Source organism: Lynx rufus, unplaced genomic scaffold (genome assembly GCF_022079265.1).
Source record: "Lynx rufus isolate CCGP_SWC_20201006 ecotype Redwood Valley unplaced genomic scaffold, mLynRuf1.p SCAF_9, whole genome shotgun sequence".
NCBI lineage: Eukaryota > Metazoa > Chordata > Mammalia > Carnivora > Felidae > Lynx > Lynx rufus.
In genome coordinates, this window is record NW_025814897.1 from 56,867,571 (window position 1) to 56,893,286 (window position 25,716).

Consider the following 25,716-nt stretch of genomic DNA (forward strand, 5'->3'; position numbering starts at 1 on the left):
GGTGGCAACGGGTGGGTTACGTCTTCGGGGTGCTGTAAGGAGCCAGGGTGGTGGGGGAAGAGGGAGGAAAGGCGGTTTGGTTTGTTGGAGATGGGGCTGGAGAAGCTACCTGAGGCAGATCATGAGGGTCCGAACACCAGCAGAGTATGTCGCATTCATCCCAGCGTGTCTGGCACCCGGCGGTGCCCAGTTTGTGGACTGGCCAGACTCTTCTACTGCGGGACCTTGAACAAGTGGTTCCCCCTCTCTGGACCTTGAGGGGCTCGTGCTCATGTCAGTCAACGTCACCTAGCACTTCCCCTCCAGCCTTGAAGGACTCTCAGGGATTCTTGATGTGTGTGCAGGGCAAGACCCAGAGCATTTCCCCTCTAGCCCGAGGTCCGCTGGGCTGCCCTAGCTGGGCAGGGGCCAGAGGCTCCCTGGACAGGGGGCAGCCCGTTGGCCGGGGCGGAGGTCAAGCTGGCTCTGCTGCTGGAATTCACTCCTCGCTGTCTTTCTGCAGCAGTTGGGCACTGGGCTCAGGATGAAGTGCCTCAGTGTCCTCATTGCTTGCTGGCTCTTCTAAGGCTCCAGGCTGTAACTGGGGGGTAAGGGGAGTTGAGCCAGCCTATGGTTGCGGGTTGTGTACCTGAAGCTGTTTGGTGCAGGGTAGGAAGTTCTGCTTCTTCCTTCTTTGGGAAAATGGGTAAGTTACTTAACCCCTGAGCCTCAGTTTCCTCAGCTGTAAAATGGGAATCATAGTAATTTCCACACTGACCTTTTGTGAAGATTCATTGAGCTGTAGTCTGTGAAAGTGTGTAGGAAACTAACTTATCCCACACATGTGGAAACCAGTCTTGTAAATAACGTTTATTTGCCCACTATAATCTCCCAGGCCTCTGGCCCACTCACTCCCTGGGCTCCCTGGGCACCACATACCATTTTCCATGCAGGTTTCTCCTGCTGAGTACATTTTATCCAGGCCAAAGCCATAGGAGCCCATGAATTATGTACAAGGAGCACATGCAGGCCAGGGCTGTGTTTACACTCCAGTGTCTGCGTGCATTCCAATAGGAGGAGAGACAGCACCGCCCGTCCTGTCTGCTGGGGGCTGGACCAGATACCGCCCCCTCCCCAGCTGCTTCCCAGACGCCTGCAGGGCTTTGGGTCCTGGTCTCTAGCGAAGGGTGGGGAACACATGTGAGGAACTCCCCCCCTCCCCAGCTTACCTGTCCTGTTCACAGGGCTGGGGTCCAACAGGGCCTGCCCACCTACAGGCCTGTGTCCTTGGGTAGCTGGTGGGGAGGGGAATGGTTGGGGCCCGTGGGCAGAACAAGACAGTCACCCTCCCCTCACCCTCCCCTTCCCTCCCCTGCCCATCCCCTCCACTTCCCAGTTGGTGCCAGGACGTGTCAGTCGGGACGACTCAGATCTCTGGTGGTGTGGATGCTGCTTTATTTCAGCAGGGCTTAGTTGCTTGCTCTCGGGGGGCCTACACCTTGTCACGCAGAATCCTTGGTCACAGCCACTGTGCCCATGATGAGGCGCAGGGGGACAGGACTGGGCTCTGCCCAGCATCTCTTCTCCCAGAGTTCTGAGGGTCCCTCTCAATGCCCTTGTTTCTGAGAGGCTCCCAGATGGTGTCCCGGCCCCAGCAGGGGGGCTCCCGGCAGACAGCTGGACTCAGCCAGCACCCAGAGGGATCACAGATGCTGGCTCTGCTTGGGCTGGCACGGGGGCAGGGCGGAGGGGGCCGGCAGGGGGAAGGATATCATGGAACGGGAACGTAAACTTAAGCAGTTTATTGAAAGAAGAGCCAGTAAACATAAGCAGCAGTTCTCCCCCATCTTAAAAAGGCCTGACACACCCGGGTTTCTGTCCAGCTCCGTGCAGTGCTCGTGCAACCTTAGATCTGTGACACGGCCTCGTCTGTAAAATGCTGACGACAAGGCCAACCTCACGAGGCTACCGTAAGGTCAGATCAAAACACCCAGCAGGTGGGACATCCAGGAAGGTGCCGGGCACATAGTAGGCCACCGATTTTCAGGGAGGATCTAATTACAGCCCAGAACAAAGAAATCAGGACTTTGGAGGCATGATGTGGTGTCTAAGCAGGAGAAAGAAAACTTCTGTTCAGCTCCTTGAAAAGGTCAGTGCAGCTTAGACGTGTTCTCACACCGATGACCCCAGCAGAGGAGCTTCTGGGTCAGCAGGTATGAGGGACCTTCCTGTTGGGACAGGCGACGCTCTGCAGCCAGGCAGCCCTGAGTGTGAGGTGTGATTCCGCATATCTGCCAGTGGCCCAGGGTGAGTCCCCAGTCTCCCCGTCCCCGTAAAAGGGAGGTCATGGATACCTAACTCTCAGGGTTGTGAGACTCTGGTGAGAAATGCCCTATAAAATTCTACTGGGGAAAAAAAGCACAAGTGACACATAGTGGGTGCTTGGGGGCTCTGCAGGAGGGTGGCCCGGGGTGCAGGCCAGTGGCCCAGGGCAGAGAACCCAGCCTCACCTTCCTTTCCGGCCTCAGGGCTGTGCTCTGCAGCCCCCCTCATGCAGGCCTCAGGCTTCAGGAAGGTCAAGGGCCGCCTGACACCTCCTTGTGGTCACGATTGACCCCCAGGCCTGCACCACGGGGCTGACAGAGCTGACCGGCAGCTGGCAAGGAACTAGGCCCCTGCTCAGCTAAGAATAGAAGGCTTTGTGTGATTTAAGTAGCAGCCGGATAGCATCAGGCCTCCCAGCCTGGCCCAGGGGGCTTATTAAGCGGGATCTGGGGCCATTGTGGGTCCTCCTGGGTGGAGCAGGGAGAAGGTGGGTGAAGGGTGCTGGGGCCACCACGGGCTTCCCCAGGACTTCTCTCTTGTTTCCACGTGATGATGAGTTGATTTTTTTTCCATCAGTGAGGCTCATTGCTCCTCCCGTCTCGTCCCTGGGGCTGGCTAGGGAGCATCACCCAGTGTTCCTGGGGGAAAAAGCTCTCTGGGAAGTGTTCAAACAAACAAACTGGCCTCTGAGAGGAGCAAACAGAGCCACGAAAATGGCTTTGTCTTCAAGGAGAGAGCTGTCGATGGTGGCCATTTATTGAGTGCCTACTGTATGCCAGACCCTGCTGGGCTCTGAGTTTGTGCCTGTGCCTCATCAACCCTCAGAGGGGTGCAGCTGGGAGGTGTCTTCATGGACATCATACAGATGATGTCCAGCTAGTACTTGGCAGAGCTGAGATTGGAACCAAGGACTGTCCCACCTCGTTCCTTCTGGGGGCAAAAGATTCCTGAGTCGGGGGAGAGGTGAGAGTCTCAATTCCTGGAGAAAGCCCTAGGCATGGAGGACTTGTCTTGGTGCAATGAATTGTGCTTTCCTTTTTTTTTTTTTTAATTTTTATTTTAATGATTATTTTTGAGAGAGAGAGAGAAAGAGAGAGCACAAGCAGGGAAGGGGCAGAGAGAAACGGAGACACAGAATCCCAAGCAGGCTCCAGGCTCTGAGCTGTCAGCACAGAGCCCCGTCGCGGGGCTCGAACTCATGAACTGTGAGATCATAGTCTGAGCTGAAGTCATATGCTTAACTGACTGAGCCGCCCAGGTGCTACGAATTGTGCTTTCCTTCATGTTACTCCAGGACTGGATTGGGAAGAGGAATTGTGATCCTGTCACAAACAGAGTAGGTGCAGGCACCTGTTTGTTGAGTTGGAACAAAACCAGATCCCATTGGGGCTCAGATTCCCCTTCTGTAAAGTGGACAGAAGCTGCTTGGGGCAGGATCACGAGGCCACAGCACCAGATTCCTGGACTTTTGAACAGTGAGTGTCCTGGTCCCCCTCTCTGCGGGTCCTTGGTGCCTCCCACCTCCCTCTCCCCTCAGAGATTATTGCCAGTGTGAGAACTGGGAGGAATCCTGGGTCACCCTTCGGTTGTACAGATGGGAAGACCGTGCCCCAGAAGGATAGGGGTCATGAAGCAAGTGGGCTGGGAGCACATAGTAGGTATTTAAGAAATCCCTTCTTTCTTCCAGTGCCTGCTCCCCTTTGGGCACTGCTTTGGTGTGCAGATCTGAAGGGCTGTTGTGGGCTGGGGGGCGGAGTCAGCCAGATCCTAGGAGAGAAGGAGGGAAGCAGGGGCCAAAGGTGCAAGCCTGTAGTGCCCCAGAACCATCTGCACTTACCCCAATCCTGCCCAACTCAAAGCCCCCCCCCCCTTCTGTGGAGCCTGCCTGGACTCCCCTCCCTAAAGCCCTTGTAACCTCCCTCTCTACCCCAAGAGTGGGGGATTTTTTTTTAGCTGTGCTAAAATACACATGACTTAAAATTTACCATCTTAATAATTTTTTTTAAGTTTATTTTGAGAGAGAGAGAGAGTGAGCGAGCAGGGGAGAGGCAGACAGAGAAGGAGAGAGAGAGAATCCCAAGCAGGCTCCATGCTGCCAGTGCAGAGCCCGACATGGGGCTCAAACCCATAAACCGTGAGATCATGACCTGAACCAAAATCAAGGCTTGGACACTTCACCAACTAAACCACCCAGGCGCCCCAGCATCTTAATAACTTTCAAGGGTACAGCTTAGTAGTGTTCACTTAATCACATTGTTGCACAACAGATCTCCAGAACTTTTCAACTAGCAAGACTGAAATACCCAGGAAACTGCCACTCTGCCTTCCGCCCCCGCCCCCCAGCCCCTGGCAACCTGCATCCCACTAGGAATTTGACTACTCTAAATACCTCATATACGTGAGATCACACTGTGTTTGTCTTTTTGCAACTGGCTTATTTCACTCGGCATAATGTCCTCATGGTTTGTCCATGTTGTAGCATGTGACAAGGTTTCCTTCCCTTTTTAGCGGCTGAATAATATTACAGGGTGCATGCATACCGCAGGTTTATCCATTTGTTTGCCACTGGACATGTGGGTTGCGTCACCTCTTGCTACTGTGAAGAGTGGGGGTTTGGGAGGTGAGCGGGCCTGGTTTGGACCCTGGCTTCTAGCATCACTTGAGCTGTGGGTCTGAGTCCTTCGCCCCTTACTGCTGTGCCTGCGGGGGGAGGGGCTGCAGGGATTAGAAATTGTGCGTGTAGAAATGCCCGGCAAGACAGTGAAGCGGGGGTGGGGGGATTCATTCTCATCATGTGCTTTCCATCTTGGGACAGATGCCTTTTGGGGTTTAGGGGATCCACATGCCAAGCCCACCTTAACCCGCTTCTACGAGGCCAGCTCAGCATCTGGTGAATCTTACAGCAGTGGAGCGGGAGAGCACCTGGGCCCACAGAGGGGCAGAGACTTGCCCAAGTCTGCACAATCAGACAGTGGACATGGCAGGATTAAACTAAGGTCTCCAGCCTTCCGGCCCAGGGACTTTCCTGCTGTGGTCTCCAGGATCCATAGGCCTGGTCCTCAGGTGGGACTGGCTCTCCAGGGGCCTGTGTGTAATCCTGTGGCATGCAGGGCTGGGGGAGGCAGGGAGCAGGGAGATGAGCATCTCAGGCTCCTCTGTACAGGGCCAGAGGCAGGTAGCATCAGCTGGGCTCCTCTGATGGCCACCTTCTCCCAGGGCTGCGGACAGCAGCACCGCCCCAGCGATGAGGGGCTCGTGTCGGACTCCTTTGCATGGTTCAGGCTTGTCTGAGGTCCTGCCTTGCACCTGGGAGCTCACACTCTGCTTTCACTCACCTGTTCATTTGCTTATTCCTTCCCTCAGTCATCTATTCAGCAAACACTCCCCGAGGCCTGCTGTGGGCCTGGAGACCAAGCCGACCTCGAAGGCAGTTAGTGTGGTGTAGCAGTAAATAGTGTGGATTCTGGGGCTAAACTGCCTGTGTTCCAGTCCTGACTCTGCCAATTGCCTGACTCTGCTCTGTGATCTTGGCCAAATTGCTTAACCTGTCTGCCTCTGATTCTTTTTCCCTACAGTGGGGATAACGATGTTCCAGTGACTGTTATTACAAATCACCTTGCAATTCAGTGACTTTATATAAGAACAACCATTTTATTATCTCAGTTTGTATAGCTTGGCAATCTAAAATGGGCTCAGCTGAGGGGCACCTGGGTGGCGCAGTTGGTTAAGCGTCCGACTTCAGCTCAGGTCATGATCTCACGGTTTGTGAGTTCGAGCCCCGTGTTGGGCTCTGTGCTGACAGCTCAGAGCCTGGAGCCTGCTTCGGATTCTGTATCTCCCTGTCTCTCTGCCCCTCCCCCACTCACACTCTGTCTCTCTCTCTCTCTCTCTCTTAAAAATAACGTTAAAAAAATTTTTTTAATGGGCTCGCCCAAGTGGTTCTGGCTCAGTGTTTCTGACATGGTTATAAGCCAAATGATGGCTACAGCAATGAGGAGCTGGGGCAGCTGGAGGTTGGCTGGGCCTCTCTTGATCTTTATGTAGTTTCCGGGCTTCGTTTCCATCTGTGAGCTCCTCTGGGAGCCTCCAAGCAGTCAGGTTGTCTACATGGTGGCCCAACACTCCAGCAGGGGTACCCCAGTGAACTCCACAGAAACTGCATCACATTCGATGAACTGGCCTTGGGAGTCTCGTAGGGTCACTTCTGCCATTACTCCCAAGCACCCCCCAGATTCAAGTGGGGGTAGCCTAAACCCTACCTCTCCCTAGGAACATTGTAGGAGGCACATGTGGGGTGAAAGCTACTGTTGCAGTTGTCTTTGAAAATACAGTCTGCCACAGTTGTGAGAGTTAGGTAAGTCAAAACACGGGAGCTGTCTAGAACGGTGACTAGGCATTGTATATAAGCGATAGCTATATACAGTCAAGGGTGACCGTATGCAATTTACTCATGATGTGCTGATTTTAAGACCTGATTCCTAGTGCGGAAGCCAATTCGATGAACTATAGCATTTCTCATTTGGGTATTGAGGGATCTATAGGAATTCAACAAGCAGGGGCAAGTGGGAGGGCCCTCTGTGCAAAGGGAACGAGCTGTGTAAAGGTGTGGAGCGTAAAGTTCCTGAGGCCTGGACTTAGCTCCTGGTGGCAGGGGCTCCCCTGAGGTGAGGTGGGGGAGGGGGGCTGGGAAAGTGAATGGAGGCCAGGCTGAGAAAAGTTTTGCGGATGGGATTTGATCCTGTGGTTCCCAGGGAGTTCTTGGCTGTTTCTCAGGCAGAGATATGAAGGGCTGGAGTACCCTAATGAGGGAGCCACTTCTGAGGTGTGACCAGCAGAACTGGGGGAGGTACTGGACTTAGGGGGTATAGGGAGAGGGCAGGAATGATGGGACTCGTGCCCACGTGTTTGCCCAGGGCGTTTGCATCAGTTTTGCATGTGATGAGCATACTCACACTCACTTGCCTTTTCTCCCCTTCTAGTATATTGGACACTTTGCAATTTTTCTCTGCTGCAAGGGGAGATGGAAGGGTGGGAGGGTGCCTGCCTTGGCAGAGGGGTCTGGAAGAGCCTAGCAGACAACCCTAGGGAAGCTGGCAGGGCCAGAGAACTCTCAATGGCCTCCTCCTCATGCCTCAGCCCCATCTGCGGGGGACGCCCCCCCCCCCGCCACCCTCATGGTCTCCCCTTCCAACACCCCTGCCTAGTGTGCAGCTTCACAGGGTCCAAATGGAACAGATCCCGGGGGTTGTAGTGTCCACCCCGCTCACATTACAGATTGGGAAACTGACGCCCAGTGACTTGCTCCAAATGCCACAGCAAGTTAGCAAAGGATCCAGCCTCAAGCTGGCCACATGGCTGCAGCAGGTGCAGTGGCACTGAGGGCTGCCTCTGATTCAGTTTGACAGGAACAGGTGCTCTTCGGGTGCAGGGCTCCTCCCTATGAGATCCTCCACCCTCCACCCCCGAAGCCTCCCCCCAGCCACTCTCTAAGGCCAGTGCTCCCTCCTGAGGGAGGTCGTGGATTTGGAGGTCAGGAACCTGATTTCAAGGAAAGAGAAGAAGGGGCTCTTTAGCAGCTGTGTGGTCTTGTCTCTCTGAGTCACCTTGTCTCTCACCTGTAAAAGGAGCAGGAGCGCACCAACCCCAGCAGGGCTGTCCTGAGGATTAGATGGGCCCTCCGGTGCTGAGCGATAATCTCTGATGCTGGTGCTGCATCTGGGAAAGGGATCCGCCAAGGATTACTCGGGAGAGGGATTTGAGCTGCTATGTGGAGGCAAGGCTGGACTAGCGCTGGGAAAAGGGACTTGGTCTTGACCCTAAAAGCTCTGAGCTTGTGATGGGGCCGGTCCAGCCCTTCCCTTACACGTGAGAAGGGGCCCAAGGGAACGATTGGGGTGGGATCCAGGCAGGATCCCCTTCGGGGTCAACCTCCCCACCTAACACTGAGAGGGAGGGCTTCCCAGAGGAAGAGTTTATGGAAACTGAGAGGGAAGGAAGGGTCGAAACAGCAAAGCAAGTACTGTTGCTGTCTCCTCCCGCCCCAGCCCCAGCCCCTGCCCTGCATGCAGCTGTGAGAGACAACCCTGAGCTCCGGCCAAGCTGACCTTGACTCCTGGCACCCGTGGTGTCCGTGAGGGAAGCAGAAGCCCAAGACCACACTGCTTCCAGAGTGCTACAGCTATGGGCCTGTCTACACCTGCGTGTGCCTCCATGAGCCTGTGTGTATTCACGTGTCCATGTGTATTGCCTGGGTCTGCCTGTGAATATGTGCTCTAAGTTTGTGTATGTCTGCCCCTGTGTGTTTGTGCATGTGCTAGCACACGTATGAGAGGGGGCCCTTGGTTTCCTGCAGGCCCCATGGGGTCTCTCCTTATAAATGGCAGACAGGTTAGAATGTGTCGACAAGAAGCCAAGTGCTCATGTGTTTTAAGCCCCGAGGAGGGGTGGAGCAGAGACAGCCCTTGCTCTGGCAGGTGTGTGGGCTGAGGGGAGGTCCAGATCTCACCAGTGGGGCAAATTCAGCAGAAAGACGAGTTCCCCAGATTTGGAAAGCCTCTCCCAGGGGCTCCTCTGTGCAGAACTTGGACCCAGAATCAAATCAGACACCACCTCTACTCTTGGAGCCAGCCAGGGGCATCAGTGCGCAGCTGAACAGGAGCATGGCTGCTGAACCGGGCTGTGCAGGGCCCATGGAAACAGGAAAAGGCATGCCCAAGTCTACCAGGAGAATCAAGGAAGTCTTCCTGCGGAAGGAGTTTGAGCCAAGACTGCAGGGCTATTTGGTGGGAGGGGAGGGGAGGTGGAGAACAGATGCCAGGTGGGCCTGGGGCTTGAGGAAGATGGGTGGGAAGGGTGATTCTCATCTGCCGGGCCTGGAAGACTGGAGAATGGAGGTGCCTTGAGATAAGGCACAGGGGTGGAGCAGGTTTGGGGGAATGTGATGAGTCATCATTGGGCCACTGGGGGCATGAGGTTCCTGTTGGGGTGTCCAGGCCGGGATGACCAGGGGTCCCTGGATACTCCAGACTTGAGTGTGGTCCAGGCAGAGACAGCGGTGCTAGGTGATCTTGCACAAGGAGAGTGTGAAGGGCAAGGGAGGACAAAGGGCGTAGGAGAAAGTGCAGCACGAGGCTCTGGGCAGAGAGGGGGACCTGGAGGCAATGAGGGAAACCAGAGCAAGTGGTGTCCTGGACGCCAGGGTCCAGAAGGTTTCCAGAAGGAGGGTGAGGCCCACAGTGTCAGGGAGGAATGAGAGCTGCACGGTGGGCTCACTCATGTGGAGGTCATGGTTGAATTTGGCGGGAGCACAGGGCTGTGGGTTTAGCAGCAGGTGGGAGGGAGGCAATGGAGACGTGAGTGTAGACAACTCTTTCAGAGATCTGGATGAGAAGGAAGGAAATAAGGGGTGTGCTAGCTGGGCTGGGGTGGAGGGGGACAGAGCGAGTGAGACTCAGGGCCTATTCTTTGCCGCCTGCAAGGAGCCAGCCTAGAGGAGGTGCCGAGGGAGGAGGAGCAGGGTGAGGCTGCTGTGGACACCTGTACCGGTTCTCTGCTGGGGCCCGGGGGAGGGGGCCTGGAGGGGGCGGATTTTCCTGGAGGGATGGTTGTGCAGAGCAGGGGAGGAGGAGGTGGCATGGTGGCGGCCCTCAGTCCTGCCCTGAGCTCTGCCAGGCTCCAGGGTATCTGGCCACCCTGGGGGTGGGAGGACCTTACATGCAGAGGCTTTTGACGTCCTAGGAGGCAGAAGCCCCACAAACTCAGAGCATCCTCCTAAAGCAGGTTGCAAGTCCGTGGTTGAAGCTCAGGGCTGGGCGGAGTTGGTCTCCGGTGGTTTTGGGTCTGCAGGGCTCTAGGGGTGGCTTCATAGCTACTTCAAACAAGAAAAGCCTGGGAAGGTCAGGGCACGGATCCTCAGGCTTCCAAGGAGGCCACGCCCAGCTCCCTCGGGTTAGGGGGTGGCTGTCTGCCGAACTGGAGCAGGTGTTCACAGCCGTCTCGCCCTGCTCCCCTTCTGGGCTGGCTCCTTCCCTGAACAAGCCCGAGTCTCACCCAGTCTGTCCCCCTCCCCCCCCTTTCCAGCTAGCACTCCCTTTCTTCCCAATTACTGGGAAGTTCTTCCTCTGGGTCTAGCCGAAGTCTCTCCTGCTGTGCGTTCCCTTCTGGTGAACTTGTTCAACCCTGCTCTGCGGAGCCAAGCTGATCAGCCGGCCGCTTTGAGTGGCGGCCAGTGTTTTTACAACTTGTTTTCATGAAGTTGGTTTGAAGTCTCCCTGCATTCCCAGAATGTCAGACCCGCCCTGATTCACAAGGATTGACCAAAACAGGATCTGAGCCAACGAGAAGAATCTGAGGACTTAGTCATCCCCGTTGGATCATCTGCAGATTCTCCTGCTTTCCTTCTAATAAAAAAAAAGAAAAAAGGAAAAAAAGTAAGTTAGCTCAGATGGCCAGGAGGGTAGAGTGTGGGAGGGATGTACATAGGCTCAGATGATGCCGGCCCAGGCTTTCCTCAGGGGGCCCACCTCAAGTCAAGTTCGTTCTGCTTGCCACATGGGGGAGCTTCAACAACTCCGAGTCTCAGCCTCAGTTTCCTTGTCTCTGAAATGGGAACATTAATGGCACTGACCTCATAGCTGTCTGAGGTGGGGCAATCTCGAAGCAGACCCTGAGACAAGGGCTCACGTGAGAGTGATTTATTAGGAAGTTTTCCAGAAAAGAAGCTGCTAAAGTAATAGGGAAAGTAGAACCAGAAAGAGGAGGAGAAGCAAGCTCTGGGGACATGAGGCCAGAGCTGACCGAGGGCAAGGATGCTAGAGAACTTAGACCTTTACCCAGGTGGTCACCAGTAAAAGGGGGCCCTGGGGACCGGCCATGACCGCAGGCAAAGGGATTCCAACAGCCTCAGGGCAGTCCACCCACACACCTCCACAGATGTTGGCTGCTGGGAGGGACCACCAAGAGGCAGAACCTTCCTTGTGCTTCCACTGTTCCCCCAGGCCCAGTGCTGGCTCATGCTCTCTCAGCTTCCAGAAGCAGAAACTCACAGAGCTCCTCAGCTGGCAGACGTGGCCCCAGCCCCCAAGGTTCTCCCTGATGACTCGGCTTCATGCAGCCTTTCCACCTTCGCCAGGTTGCCTTGCTGTAGTCCCTTCTGGAGAAGTCTGCCTCTGTGCCACTTACATCTCCAGCCCTGCCTGCACAGCCTAGGGGGCATCTGTGAAGAGCAGGACATGGCAGAGGGCCCAGGGGCAGTGGTTAGATCAGGGCCATGGAAGCATTGAGCACCACAGAGGAAATCAAGGCCCTTGGGGCCCATCCCCACCTGAATTGAATTTGACTTTTCTTCTCGGCCCACGGCACCCCACCCCACCATGTCTATGGGCAAAGCCCAGGCGTTCAAGGATTGCTTCTGGAACTCATGTTGGTCAGCATGTCCCAGAAACAAACAAGCAGGAGTTAGGCTCTCAGGACTCTGACGATGATGACTTTAACTGGTGGTGTCCTCCTGGGGTAGCCCAGATGGAATCTGCCCCAACCCTTCTCCCACCCCTGTGATGTCACTCACAATCTGGCCTCCCCACTAAGGCCTTTGGGAGTCCAGCGCTGTAGAGCATGACAGGCCTGGGTCCTAGTTCAGACTCTTGTGCCTGCTCTGTGACCTTGGCCAAGTCAGCTCCCCTCTCTGAGCCTCAGTGCCCCATGTTTCTCACCAAAGTGTTGTATCCACCCACCTCAGGTCTGGTGATTTCAACATGGTGTTAATCCCTGTTTGATACCCAGAGAGGCAAAGTGACTTGCCCAAGATCACACAGCAAAAAGGTGGAGGTGACAGGGCCAGGAATTGCTCCCTGCCCCCTGGGCTGGTTAGGGAAGCACCTTACCTTTTATCAGCTCTGCTCTGGCTCCCAGCCCTGTCTGATGTGGAACCTGCACTAAGTTCTTAATGAACAGGATGGACTGAGGTAGGGACCCCAGTGGTCAGTGCGCGCTGTTTATCACTAGTTCCTCTGACAACCATTTATGGACGTACTGTGGAAAGATGGACGGGGTCCTGCTTTCCCCAGGCTTAATGTCTAGCACACGTATCCCAAGGCCTGGGCTCCTCCCTGCCTACCCTTCCTTCCAAGGAGCGGGCAGGGAGCGGCTGGCTGGGGTGGTGGATGCAGAGGAAACAAGCTTGTCCAGTCGTGGCTATTCGCTGCTGCCTCCAGTGGATCCAGTGCTGGACTAGGTTGGGGTGAGGCTAGGAGAAAGCGCCGATCCGCCAACAAGGCCCCCCTGCACCCCACCCCCAGCTCATGCCTCCTTTGTTCGGAGGGCACTCGGTGCCTTTCTCTATACCATTAGACAGCGGGCTCCCCCACCAGGGCTCGGAGCCTCTCCTGGCACACAGTAGAGCTCAGGGACTGTGTGCTGGTGACTGGATTTATGGTTGTGTAGACTGGTTTGGGAGTCCGAGTACGAATCCTGGCTCTGCCATTCACATAGCTGTGCCCTCGAACAAGGGACCCAGAGCCCTTGAGCTGTTCTGCCGTCTGCAGAGTGCAGGGGCAGTGGGAGGCTGAGGGAGACAAACGAGAGAGTGGACAGACTCTCTGCCCCTTTCAAGGCTACGGCCGGCCCTCCGCATGTGGTCGACGGTGCTGCGGTAGATGGACCGGCATGCGCCAGGCCAGTGGGAAACACGAGACAGATGGCGTTAGGTCCTATCACATCGGTTCTCCCTGTCCGCTGGGTTCCCCCAATCCTCCCACGGGGAATCTGGGCTGGTGGCTATAACCCATTTGAGGAACGAAGACCTGAGCCTAGAGAGGAGGCTGACCTGCCGGCCAGTGGCCAAGCCAGGCTCAGAGCCCAGGTCTCCTGGCTTAGTCTCCTAGTGTCCCCTACCCTGTCCCCCTCCGGAACCTGGCTCCTGCTCTCTGGAAGCGCTCTGTGAAAGATGCTAGGAAGGGTGGTGGGCCGGGAATGTGGAGGTTTCTCAGGAGCGTGCATTCTGGTGGCTTTAGTCCAAGGGGATCAGTGTGACCAGTAGGCGCGGAGTAAGTGGGCCGAAGGGGAGCATGGGTAGAGGTGGACTGAGAAGGGGTGCAAAGGAGAAAACCAGTTGTGGGGACCAGAGGTCACTGGGTCCATCCGCTCAGCCTGATGGCCAGGGGGCTGCCAGACACTTCTAGGCCCCCTGGGCCAGGTCCCTTCACAGATGGTGCTGGAAGGTAAGGGGCTTTAAGGAGCAGCAGGTCTGAGGGAGATGCTAGTCAGGTCACGGTCACTGTCCTTGAAGGAACCCCAGTCGGCTCTAGAAATAAGGCCCACATCCAAGCATGAGGACCTTTCATGGGTACAGTGCTTTCTAAAAGGCAGACTCCAGGGAAGACAGGGCTGGCTGGCAGCCCAGCAGATGCTCAGGTGAAGTGACCAGGGCAGAGTTTGCTGGGCCCGGGGGGAAAACATGCAAATGGAGGCCCATATACTTTGTCAGATATTTGAAGGTGATACCACAACTCAGAAACTGCTCAATGAAATAATTTGATTTTCTCATCTTGACAGATATATCTTCATAATACAAATTGAAATATACACATAAAGGTTTTATACAACTGAGAGTGACTGAATAGCAAAGGAGACTGAATGTAGTTATTAGTACACATCCGGGGGCTTTGTTGGTGATGTTCGGATGCATTGCTACTTATTTTGTAAAATATATTGTCTTCATTTTTACAAGATCACTGTAGTTGTATTGTTGTAATCAAGATTTTCACATCATTTAAAAATTGGATATTGACGGTAATCATCTGAAGGATCGAAAATAAAATGCGATTATATTTCAAGTGTATAGAATATATTTCCATCAAAAACGTAAATTTTTTTTAACGTTTATTTATTTTTGGGACAGAGAGAGACAGAGCATGAACGGGGGAGGGGCAGAGAGAGAGGGAGACACAGAATCGGAAACAGGCTCCAGGCTCTGAGCCATCAGCCCAGAGCCTGACGCGGGGCTCGAACTCACGGACCGCGAAATGGTGACCTGAGCTGAAGTCGGACGCCTAACCGACTGCGCCACCCAGGCGCCCCCAAAAACGTAAATTAAAGTAAATGTAAAGAAAGGAGAACTTACATCCTCAAAACTTGTTTTCATTCCTTGAAATTATCTATGGATATTAAAACTATATACATTGTGAGGCGCCTGGGTGGCTCAGTCGGTTGGGCGACTGACTTCGGCTCGGGTCGTGATCTCACGGTTCGTGGGTTCAAGCCCCGTGTCGGGCTCTGTGCTGACAGCTCGGAGCCTGGAGCCTGATTCCGATTCTGTGTCTCCCTCTCTCTGCACCTCCCCTGCTCATGCTCTGTCTCTCTCTGACTCTCAAAAAATAAATAGATGTTAATAAAAAAAATTTTTTTAAAAACTATATACGTTGTAATCAACGAATATCAGATTTTAAAGTAAAATTATTTAGAGATGAAATATCCACATTTTTGAACATTTGTAACTGTGAACCTATTCACGGTCCCAGGTGTCCATGTGGTTGCCAATGTGAAGGATTAGCATCACACTTCATGTTACATTAATTTGAGTAATATGAATTCTTAGATGCTGAAAGATGTTCTTCAGCTGCCTTGTGTATTTATTGTGGATACCGCACTAATTCATGGGTACTTTTAGAACCACAGATTGGAACAGGGAGAAAAGCCAAATAAAAAGAAAATGTTGCTCAGCATTACTGGGAAAGACACTTTGTTATGCAAGAAGCTATGGCTAGTCGCTGTCTGAAAGGATTTGACAAGTTTAATTTGCCTCTGGAATGTTTCCTGCTACTTAGTCCCCTCCTCCACCACCACTCCTAGTGTCCCCCTCCCTCATCCGCAACAACGCAACCCACAGACCTTTATCTGGACAGAATCATCTTTTGTTCTTCACGCCAAGAAATGGAGAAGGGTTTCAGCGGAACCTGAGTGGTGTTAGGGGAGCGGATGAGGCTCCCGGGTCCCATGGATGTCCTGTGGTGGGGGCTCCTGTATGTTCTCTACTACGTTCGTTTGTGAGCATGTGTCTGTGATGTGTGGGGCTCAGGGCAGTGGCCTTTCTGCCCTACGCCTAAGGGTGATTCAGGGGATGGGATGAGATCTCATCAGTGAGATCTCTATCATACAGTTTAACGAGAGATAAATGATGGACCTTGTGCCATGGCTGGTGTCTAAACCTCTGTGTCTGCGTTCACTCATTCATTTCACTCGTGTGTGCGTTTATTCATTTATTTAAAACCTGTATTCACTTCCTCCAACCCTTCATTTCATTGTGGAATGCCAGGCCATAGGCAGTCTTGTGATGCAGCCCCAGATCCTACAGACGAGGGAATCAAGGCTCAGAGAAGTGCACTGGTGTACCTAAGGTCACACAGCAGGAAAGCCCCTGGCAGGTTTCACAGTAGAGGATGGACGCCACGTTTGAGTTTCAGGTAAAATCTGAATAGGTATTACTGTATCCCAATCGGCTTTTGGGGCTCTGCCACCCAGCCACCTGCCTCGGGGCCCTTTTCAGCTTGAAGAGCCACTTCCTGTTTGGGGCCAAACACTTCCTTCAAGTGACTCACAGGCTCCCACTGGTCTCGTGCTGGGAAGCCAGCGTGGGGGTGGAGATAGGCCCAGGCCACGTCACCTTCTGCCTGCGACCCCAGCTGGGTGACCCTGAGACCAAGCAGTGCCACAGATTAGAGGTAGGAGATGGAAAAGGAAGGAGGATGTCAGACGGTTCTCACCCGGCCTGGTGGGCAGGACTCTGAGGGAGCAGGGGGACCTGAACCCGGGCCACGGTGGGCAAGGGGGCAGCCTCCACATCCCGCCCTTCCCACATCTGGCTTCCAGGGTAGCCACTGCCTATGTAGCCGCTGAAGCAGAGACGGGGACGGGGCCCTCAGGGAGAATTTGCGACACTTTCTCTTCAGTGCAGAAGGACAGTTAAGTGGAAAGAACATGAGGCCGGGAGTCATGAACTTGAATTTCTGACACCAACTTTCTCATGAACTTGTCACTCCCTATCCTTCTCTGGGCCTCGATATCCATGCCTGGGGGAGGGCTCGCTGGCTGTGACCTTTTGTGGTATCTTGGTATCTCAGGATTTATGTGAAGAGATTTGGGGTTGAATTCTGGCTCTGCTACCTTGCTGGCTGCGCCCACGTCTCAGAGCCTTCATTTTAAATTTCGAAATAATAATCACTTTCAAGCATTTTATGTAATTTAATCCCCACATCAACCCTGTGAGTCAGGTTTACTATTATTGCTGTCATTGTAACTATTTTATAATACGGAGATTGAGGCACAGAGAGGTTAAGTAACTTGCCCGAGGTTACACAGTAAGAACCAAGATTCTGATGTGGACAGTTTGACCCCAGTGCCCATGCTGTTAACCACTATGTGCTTGCTACTCAAACTGTGGTCCTTGGACCTGAGCCCCAGCATCACCTGGGAGCTGGTCAGAAATGAAGGATCTCAGGCCCCCTTGTAGACCTACTGTGTCGGACTGTTTTAACAGGGTCTCCAGGTGATTTGTTTGCACACTGAAGTTTGAGAATGTTTCTATTGAGAGTGTTTATATTCCACCCATCACTTAGGGTCATAATGAATGGGAGGCGAAGGAGATAAGTATGTTTTGTAAACTGTGAAGTGCAGTGCGTTTAGAGCATGGTGAGAAACCTGGGGACTGCAGGTAGAGGGAGGCAGGGTTAGGGTGCCCCGGGGGTCTCTCAGTAGCCGGATGTCCTCTCTAAGCTGTCTCTGAGTCCAGTTCTGTCCCCCTCCGGTCTGAGGCCGAGCTTGGCTGTGTGTTTCTTGCTGGGGTGTGGCTCCAGGGCCTGATCGGGTTGGAGAGTTCTCATGTTGGCATGGGCTTGAGCCGCCCCTGTCCTGGGGCTGCAGGGCACCAAGGGGCCCGGGTCCCAGCCCTGGCTCTGTCTACAACTCTCTGGGAAGGCCAGGCCAGCTCCCGGCCCTGCCAGCCTCGCTCTGCCCTGGTGGGCAACGCGGCAGCATCCCTTGCAAGCCCGCAGTGCTGCCCCAGAGCTGTGTCCCTTCTCCGTTTCTCTCCAAGGCCTGTCGGAACCAACTCTCCTCCCAGTTCCCGGGCAGGAGGGCTGCCCTGCCGGCTGTAGGAGCTGGTGGTAGGGGAGCCAGTACATGAGTCAGAAGTTAGCCACATAATTGCGGTGCCCCAGATCCCGCCTCCAGCCCACCGCCCTCCCCCATCGGCTGCATTAGAAGAGCAGCTGGTTTGGCGGCTACCTCCAGAGGAGCAGGTCTCTGGGCAGCACGAAAGGGCCTCTGCTCCCCCAGGAGCCACACGCAGCCCCAATTTCTCCCCAGAGTGGCTGGAACTTGGATTGCATGTACGTGGGTTCTGGAGCGGGCAAGAGTGGTTCAGGGTACTGGTTGTCCTGTGTTTGGGGTTGGGGCTGGTCTGTGGGCAGCATGTGTGGAGGTAGGATTGCTTGTGGGGTGTCTGGTGGCCCATAGCTGGACCACCCGCCGGCTTAGCAGCTTCCCTGGGCAGGGACAAGGTGTGACCCATCCCTGGGCCCCACACCCAGCATGGGGTGGGCACGGCATGGGGACTGGCTAAGGGTCGGGTGGGAGAGGAGAAGGTAGGGTGGACCGATGAGTGATCTGACTGGGTTTGTCCCCTTGTCCCCTCAGCTGTCCCAAGGAAGTGACAACACCACCTCTGTGGACAGGACATCCTCAAGAGCCCTGCTCACAGCCGCTGCTACCTTCTTCCAGGTAAAGAAAAGAGAAAGAAAGGGTGGGGGGTGGGGGGAGAAAGGAGGTAGGGACAAGCCACAGAGAGCAGTGCTCTGGCTTCTAAAACAGTATCTACCTCTCCTAGGGAGACAGCACCTTGCAATTTACAAAAACCAAAGAACAAAAAAGCCAATCAAGGGGGACAGGGATTGTTGTCCCATTTGATGGGCGAGTAAAGAACTGGGGTATTCTTAGACAACTTATTCCAGTGTACTGGATACTTGTCTAAGCACCTGACATGTATTAGCTCATTTAATCCCCTCAATAGCCCATGAGGTGGGTGCTATTATCCCCGCTTTATGGATAAGGAGACTGAAGTATAGTGGTATCCTACCAATTAGTAGGTGGTAGAACTGGGTTTCAAACCCAGGCAGACTGACTCTCATTGCACATTCTCAATCCCTGTGATTTACTGCCTCTAGAACCATGTATTAAACGAAGTTTCCTTGACATCCAATTCGGGGGTTTAAAGAGCTCCTATTCCCAGAGGAGATCTGTATTTTCAAAGATAATCCTGGCGAAGGTGATGCTTCAGCCAAAGGAATGAAGAGCAAATGGTGGAATTAGAGGTCTTGAATCACGGAATTGGCATGAACCTTCAAGGTGTGCCAGGCCAGCAAATTCCTGTGACTTTCTTCCTCAGCATTCTAGTAAATCCAGTTTTCTTTGGTTACCGGATGGAGACCAAGAAATCTGAGAGGAGGGAAGAAAAGGTTAGGCCCCAAGTTCTCAGACGTGCCTAGAAGTAGAGGGGCTTCTGTTTTTCACAGGACACCACAGTGAAGAGAGATGAAGGGACAGTGAGGAAATCAGTATTCTGTGCTAATTCTGAGGTCACCTTATACTAGACCCGGAACAGATATGTGCAAACAGATATCAAGGGGTTAAGCAAAAATTGTGGGAGAAAATGCTTAATGGAGACTTTTTTTATAGTAACTTTTTTTTCTGTAAATTGGGAAAGGCTAATTATTATTCAGGAGCAGAACTGGGATCGGGCTCGGAAGTGGCTCTGCAGTCGCATGGTTTAAAAGGCTGTGATCTCCTTTCCTTCCACTGCACGTGTAAGCAGCTTTTCTGACTCACAAATAAACAGGTGCCTGCTTGGTGCCAGGCCCAGTGCAGAGGCACAGGTCCCCTGCAAAGTGACTCCTCTAGCAGGGATGGGGCCTGGGGTATCTTGTGTCCCCGTCGCCTGGTGCAGGGTCTTCAGAAAAACTTGGCCAAACGGATTAAAAATCTCTGCCTGGGGAAGCTCTCAGTCTGGTGGGCAAGGCAGCTACGGAAGCAGATAATTACCGGGCACAGAGGCCTGTGATCATGTCTCGAGAGCTCTGCCAGATGACGGGAACACAAAGAGAGGAGGCAGTGGGCTTCTGGGGGGGGGGGGGGGCGGATCAGACCAGGCTTTGCACAGGGTCCATTTGTTAAGGTGGATAGGATTTGAATTGGGGTGGTGGGGAGAGCTTTCCTGGCAGAGGGCCCAGCATGAGCAAAGGCGTGGAGGTGGGGAGGCCGGATAATGTGGTGTGCTTGGAGCAGAATGGTGTGAGGAGGGGCAGGGGGAGGTGAGGCTAGACAGGTAGGTGTAAGGGGAGGGAAGCAAGAGAAAGATTCCTTAAATGGTAGGCCTTGCTTTTCTTCCCATCCCCAAGGGCCTGCTTGGGAAGCCTGTTTGTATGATAACTCTGCTATTTTACATAAATAAATAAAATAAATCATTGCTCTCTGTTCCCTCCGGGGGTAAAAACCGGGCAGGGACGAGTTTGCTCAGTGCAAGTCTCTGCCAGACTCAGCTTTCTCCTTTTCCTCCTTTTCGGGTGGCTCCTCCTTCCCGGGGACCCAGGGAGAGGCATCGGAAAAAGCCAGCCCGGTCCCTGTGACTGAATCACTGGGCTCCTGGGAGGCTGGGGTGTCAACCGAGGTGAGAGAATAGTGAAAGCCAACCCCACCAGGCCCCCAGGCTGACCCTTGAGGCCCTGCCAGAAACCCTGAGAATATTTGCTCACTCTGCCTGCTCCAGGGAGAACCTGTCAGTGCCAGTGGGGGAGGGGGGTGATAGGGGTCCCGGCAGCTTAAAGACGGAAGCACTCAGCCCTCCAGGGAGGGAGGGGGCTGTGTGGGGGGGGGGGGCGGGATGCAAGCCTACACAGGCCACCCCGCTGGGGAACCACCCCTAGGAACTAACTGTACAGGGGATTTCTGCATGGGAAGGGAGGCCGGATGGAATGACTGCAGATCTTCCCTGGTGCCGCGACATTGAGGACTTGGATAGCCTGAAATCCAAGGATAGTTCTTAGATCCCTGTTGGATTGCGCCAGGACTCCTTGACCATAGGAGTCTTGAGTGAGGTGATTCTGAGACCCCGGTTTAGAGAGTCTGTAACGAGAGATTTTGAGTTTTGAGATGTTAAGCTCTGTATCCCAGGCAAGGCAAGGTCACACTCTTGGTGACTACTCAGCCCACGCTCATACCCCTGACTGGGGAAAGAGAGGTCCTTCCTAGGCCAAGAGAAGCCAGGTCCCCTGGGCAGGGTCCATTCCTGGCTCCTGTCCAGCCTGTAGCCCCAGACATACCTCAGACATGCAGGTCTGTCCCCCTAGGGCCTCAACGGCAGGTGCAGCTCAGGAGACCTATCCTGACCTCTGCTAGCCTCCCCTCCTCACCCATAAAACGGGGATCTGGTACTTACCTCTGGAATCAGCCAGATGCTTCCATGAGCCGATATGCATGGAGGCTCCTGGGCACTAGAAAACACTGCACGTGGCCGTAATCCCAGCTGCTGTTGCTGCAGTGTGGTTGTCTCCTTGAAAGGAAGGTTCGTGTCCGATTCTCTGTGAATCCTGCTTGGCTCCCAGCAGTGCCTGGTACTGAGCAGAGGCTTAAACATTCACTGAGTGACCTTAAGAGCTTTAGGTAGGGAATAAGTCCTCCCAGAGGCCACCGTTCCAAGGAAGCCATCCCTTCCCAAGGGAGGAGCAGGGAGAACTTTCTGCAGGGGGGGGGGGGGGTGGGCAGGGGGCAAAAGGGGCGGAAGAACTAGGGAAGCCACCGGCAGGGTTGGGAGCAAGTCTGCCTGGAATATAGTCAAGCTTGGCCTGCTCAGAGGGGAAGGGAAATCAGAGGTCTCCTGGCACGGAAGTGTTGGATAAATAGGCTGCCTGGCACCATTGTGGAAAGAGATTAATAACGACCCTAATTATGGCCTGATTGATCTTTTGAGGGCTCCTGCAGAGCCCCGGCCTTGGCCACTGAGCAGCTGTTCCCCAAAGAACCAGCAGGCATGACGGGGGACTGGGGCCGCTGGCCTGCCTCGTCTTTTCACCTCCGAGGCCTCCCTCCTGGCACCTCTCCCAGCCTCTCCCCACTGGCAGCTGCCTCCTTGACAGACTTCCTTCCTTCCCTACATCTGGCTACCTTCTCTGTTGGTTTCGTTAAATCTAGAGCTTTCCGTGAGGCCCACAGAAGTGGACTGACTTGCCCAAGGCCACACAGTGAGATGGTGGCAGCCAGATCTCTCCATTCTAGCCATCTGACGAGGCTCAGGGACGGGAAGGTGGTAACTGTGGGAGCACTCCTCAGAAGCCAACTGCAGAAAGCTGTGCCTCAGGGCAGTGGGGTAGGGTCTGGGATTGGCTGATCGCATTATCAGCCCTGTCCCCCCACTGCCAGCCCCAGCCCTGGGGCCAAGGATTTGTCTCGTGGGTTTGGGTTTGCTTGTTTGGTGAGCTTCCTGGAGGTGCCCTGCTGTTCCTGGGCTCCCAGAGGATGAGGAGTCTCCTTTTGGCAACAGCCTCACCATCATGGAACCCACATGGGCTTCACCTGCTGGCTGGGACCTGGGGGTGCCCTCAGCTCTGAGAGAGGCCCTGCTCATGCCTCCCTGTCACCAGGCTTTCCTTGTGCTGTCCCCTACCTAGAGCCCCTGCTTCCCCCACTTTGTGCCACAAATCCTTCCTTATTTCTGAATTCCGCTTAGATCCACCCTCTCCAAGAAGCCAGCCTTCAGTGATCCGTGCTGGGAACCATGGAGGCACAGGAGTTATGGGACCCAGAAGAGACCCTGACCCAGGCAGGGAAAGTTTCCCAGAGGGGCTGCTGAGTTGAGACCAAGAGGAGTTTTCCAGGCCTTGAAGATAGGCAGAGGGGCCCAGAGCTAAGTCTGTTTCATGGGCACACCTGCACTGGAAGCAGGGGATGACAAGGCAGTGAGGAGGAACCCCAGGGAGGTCCTGGTCTACCTTCAAGGCCATGTTTCCTGAGCACTATGGGGAGGAGTCCTCATAGCCCTGTGCCTTTTATGCCTTGGGTTTTACTCCAAGGGAATGTTGGGGTCATTGCTGTACCTTGGTCTCTGTCAAAGATGGTGAAGGCACCTGGGCAGGGGCAGAGCCCTGGCCTGGGGCTCAGGATGACTAGGCCTCTAACCTTGTCTCAAGCCTTCCTGCAGCTCTCAACCTCATCTTGACTGTTCTAGGCAGGGGCAGGCTCAGGGCTCCCAGCATTAGTCCTGGGAAGGGAAGGGGTTCTTCCCCTCAGACTGGGCGAGGACTGTGGGGCTTGTCCTTCCCTCCTCCCTGTGCAGCCCCATCTCTGCTTTCCTCCTGGTGATGAAGACAGAACAGGTGGTTAAAAGGTTTTGGGGGGTGTGCCAGAAAGGCCCTTGAGGACCATCTGGTGGCATGTATCCCATGATACAGATAGGAAAGCTGAGGCCAGAGGCTTACGGAGGTCACCCAAGGCTGAGCTGGGGTTGAGGACCGTGAAGCCAGCCATGGCCAACAAGAAGTGGGGACTTCTCCTTGTCCACACCCGTGCTCTGCCTCCCTCCCTGGGGCCCTGGCAGGCTCCTGGAGAAGGTCAGGTCTCCTCCTCCTCCAGCCCTACACTTGTCAGGGGTTTCCTTTTCCCTCCCCCTGGGTTCTTGGTGCTGTTCATGCCCCTGCTCCCCGAGTGCCAACCAAATAATTGGGCTTGGCCCTTTGATATGCATTTTGCAGTGACACAGGCGTTGTGGCCGGTACAGCCATGGAAGGCAGCAGGAATGTGGGCAGACCTTCCCTCTGGGGCTGGTGCCATGGAAGGACTCAGCAGTCCTGGGTTCAAATCCTCCCTTCTCCCCAGTCAGCTGTTTGGTCTTGGGTGAATCACTTAATCTCTCCAGCCTGCCTATCTGTCTGTTGATCAATCCATTGATAGAGATATCGAAGTTGAATCCATATCTATTTAATGAATATACTTTTGGGTTTTTTTTTTTAAGTTTGTTTATTTTGAGAGACAGAGAGAGATAGCGAGTGCACGTGAGAGCGAGCACATGCACGCAGGGGAAGGGCAGAGAGAGAGGAGAGAGAGAGAATCCCAAGCAGGCTCCCCACTGTCAGCATGGAGCTGGACGTGCGGCTTGAACTCGTGAACTGTGAGATCGTGACCTGAGCCAAAATCAAGGGTCTGATGCTTAACTAACTGAACCACCCAGGTGCCCCTAGGCTTTTTTCTTTTTTTGGAGGTATCTAAGTTTACAGAAAAATCGATCCAAAGGAAAGAGAGCTGCTACCATACTCTCCCTCCCCACCTCACAGTGGCCCTTATTGTCACCATCCTATATTAGGGTGGCGCATGTGTTACCGCGGGAGACAATGTTGACACGGTGTTACCTAAAGTCATAGTTACGCTAGGGCTCGCTCTTGGTGTGGTGCGTTCTGTGGGGTTTGACAAAGGTATGGTGACATGTGTCCGTCACTGTGGTGTCCTATAGAACAGTTTCATTGCCCTAGAAATCTTCTGCTCTTCTCCTGCCCCCCACCCCTGACACCCGCTGATCTCTCTACCACTCCCATGGTTTTATCTTTACCAGCATGTCACAGAGCTGGAATCATATAGTCTGGAGCCTTTTCAGGCTTCCGTCACTTAACGATAGGCTTTTGAAGGTCTCTTCGGGTGCTCGTGTGGCTTGATGGCACATGTCGCTCTATCACTGAGTACTCTTCCATTGTCTGGGTGGATCACGGTTTGTTCATCTGTTCACCCTGGGGCCAATATTTCTAGACTGTAAAAGAAGGCTGTCGAGCTCTACTTTGGTACAATCCCTGTCACTTTCTGTAATAACTGGCTTCTTTCACTTTGCATCATGTTTTCGAGATTTATTCATGTTGTAACATGTATCTATGTTTGATTCCTTTTTTTGCAGCCTTGGGTACTTTTTTGTGTCACTCCATCTAGTCCCCGTTTCTCGGGTGGTTACAGTAAGGCTCAGAGAGAGCTAGTGACCTGTCCAAGGTTACACGGCAAGTCCGTTGAAGACCGGGCTGGAACCTGGGCACTGACATCTGGCCTGAAATTCTTTCCACTCTCAGGAAAGAGAACAGGCTTGGGGGGCTACAGCCAGCACCGTACAGGGCGGTGAGGATGGTCGTGTGAGGTAGAAGCAGGAAGGAGGGTCAGGTCCGTGCCCAGGATGTCAGGATGGGAGAGGACCCTAATAGTGCCAATATCCTGCTCTGTAGCAGGTGCTCACTCCATCCCGGGTCTGACCCCTTGAAGGCCCTCCCCTGTGTAAAACAGGAGGCTATGAAAGTTCAGGGCAGGGCCAGGAATTCAGGCAGAAAACAGAACTTTGGACCGAGGGGCGCCCTTGAACATCAGGCTCAGAAGCGAGGGCTTTCTCTTATCCCAGGGCCAGGAGGAGCTCCCTGCTAGGGATTTCTTGGGAACTTGGCTGATACCGGCAGTCCTGGAGGTGGCTTGGAGAAATCGATCCATCCTAAGTAATACCATTAGCCCTGGTGGGAAAAGGAAGTGGCAGGGGAGGCTGGGGAGAGTCTGGTTTCTGGGAGCCTGCTTGAGTGCTCAGTGTCTGAGCAGCACGTCTCTGTTAGCAAGACTTCTGGGCCTCCTCAGAAGTACCTTCCGGGAAGCCCTCAGTGCCTCCTCCTTTTATGGCTGGTCCCTGGGGATGTGGGAATAATTCAAGCCATCCCATGGGGGAGACAGGCCCATCAATGGTGCTCATGCAAGATGTCTGGGGAAGACTGAGGGCTATGGGAAGCTGGGAAACCCTCTAACCAACCTGGATCTCAGGGGAGGCTCCCTGGAGGAGATAATGTCTGAGCTGAGACTTGAAGGATGGGTAGGTATTAGTCAGCTGAAGGGACAGCAAGTTCTGGAGGATAAGGCTGGAAAAATCAGAAACCATTTGTTCAAGAGCTTGCTCTGGCCACAGGTGAGGGCTTGGGTTGGTGGGGTGTGATCCCCGGAGGGAGGCCAGAGGATTTCCTACCTAGGGAAGAGATGAGACCTGAGCCAGGCCAAGGGGATGGTGAGAAGAGGCTATGAGGGATGTTAGAAGCAGGTTGGGGGGGGTGGGGAGGGAGGGAGGCGGGGTGCCTGGGTGGCTCAGTTGGTTAAGCATCCGACTTTGGCTCAGGTCATGATCTCACGGACCGTGAGTTTGAGCCCTGCATCGGGCTCTGTGCTGACAACTCAGAGCCTGGAGCCTGCTTCACATTCTGGGTCTCCCTCTCTCTCTGCCCTCCCCCACTCACACTCTGTCTCTCTCTCTCAAAAATAAATAAACATTAAAAAATAAAAAAAATAAAAAGCCTTGGGGTGCCTGGGTGGCTCAGT

General features: G+C 54.1%; 1 protein-coding gene across 1 annotated transcript in view; it reads left to right on the forward strand.

Moving 5' to 3' along the window:
* GDPD5 (glycerophosphodiester phosphodiesterase domain containing 5) overlaps positions 1-25,716 on the forward strand; it is an 86,982-nt gene that overhangs the window by 15,337 nt on the left and 45,929 nt on the right. Inside the window, exon 2 of the mRNA XM_047072340.1 lies at positions 17,992-18,075. The gene's annotated coding sequence lies outside the window, so the exon portion shown is untranslated. The remainder of the gene's footprint in view (positions 1-17,991; positions 18,076-25,716) is intronic.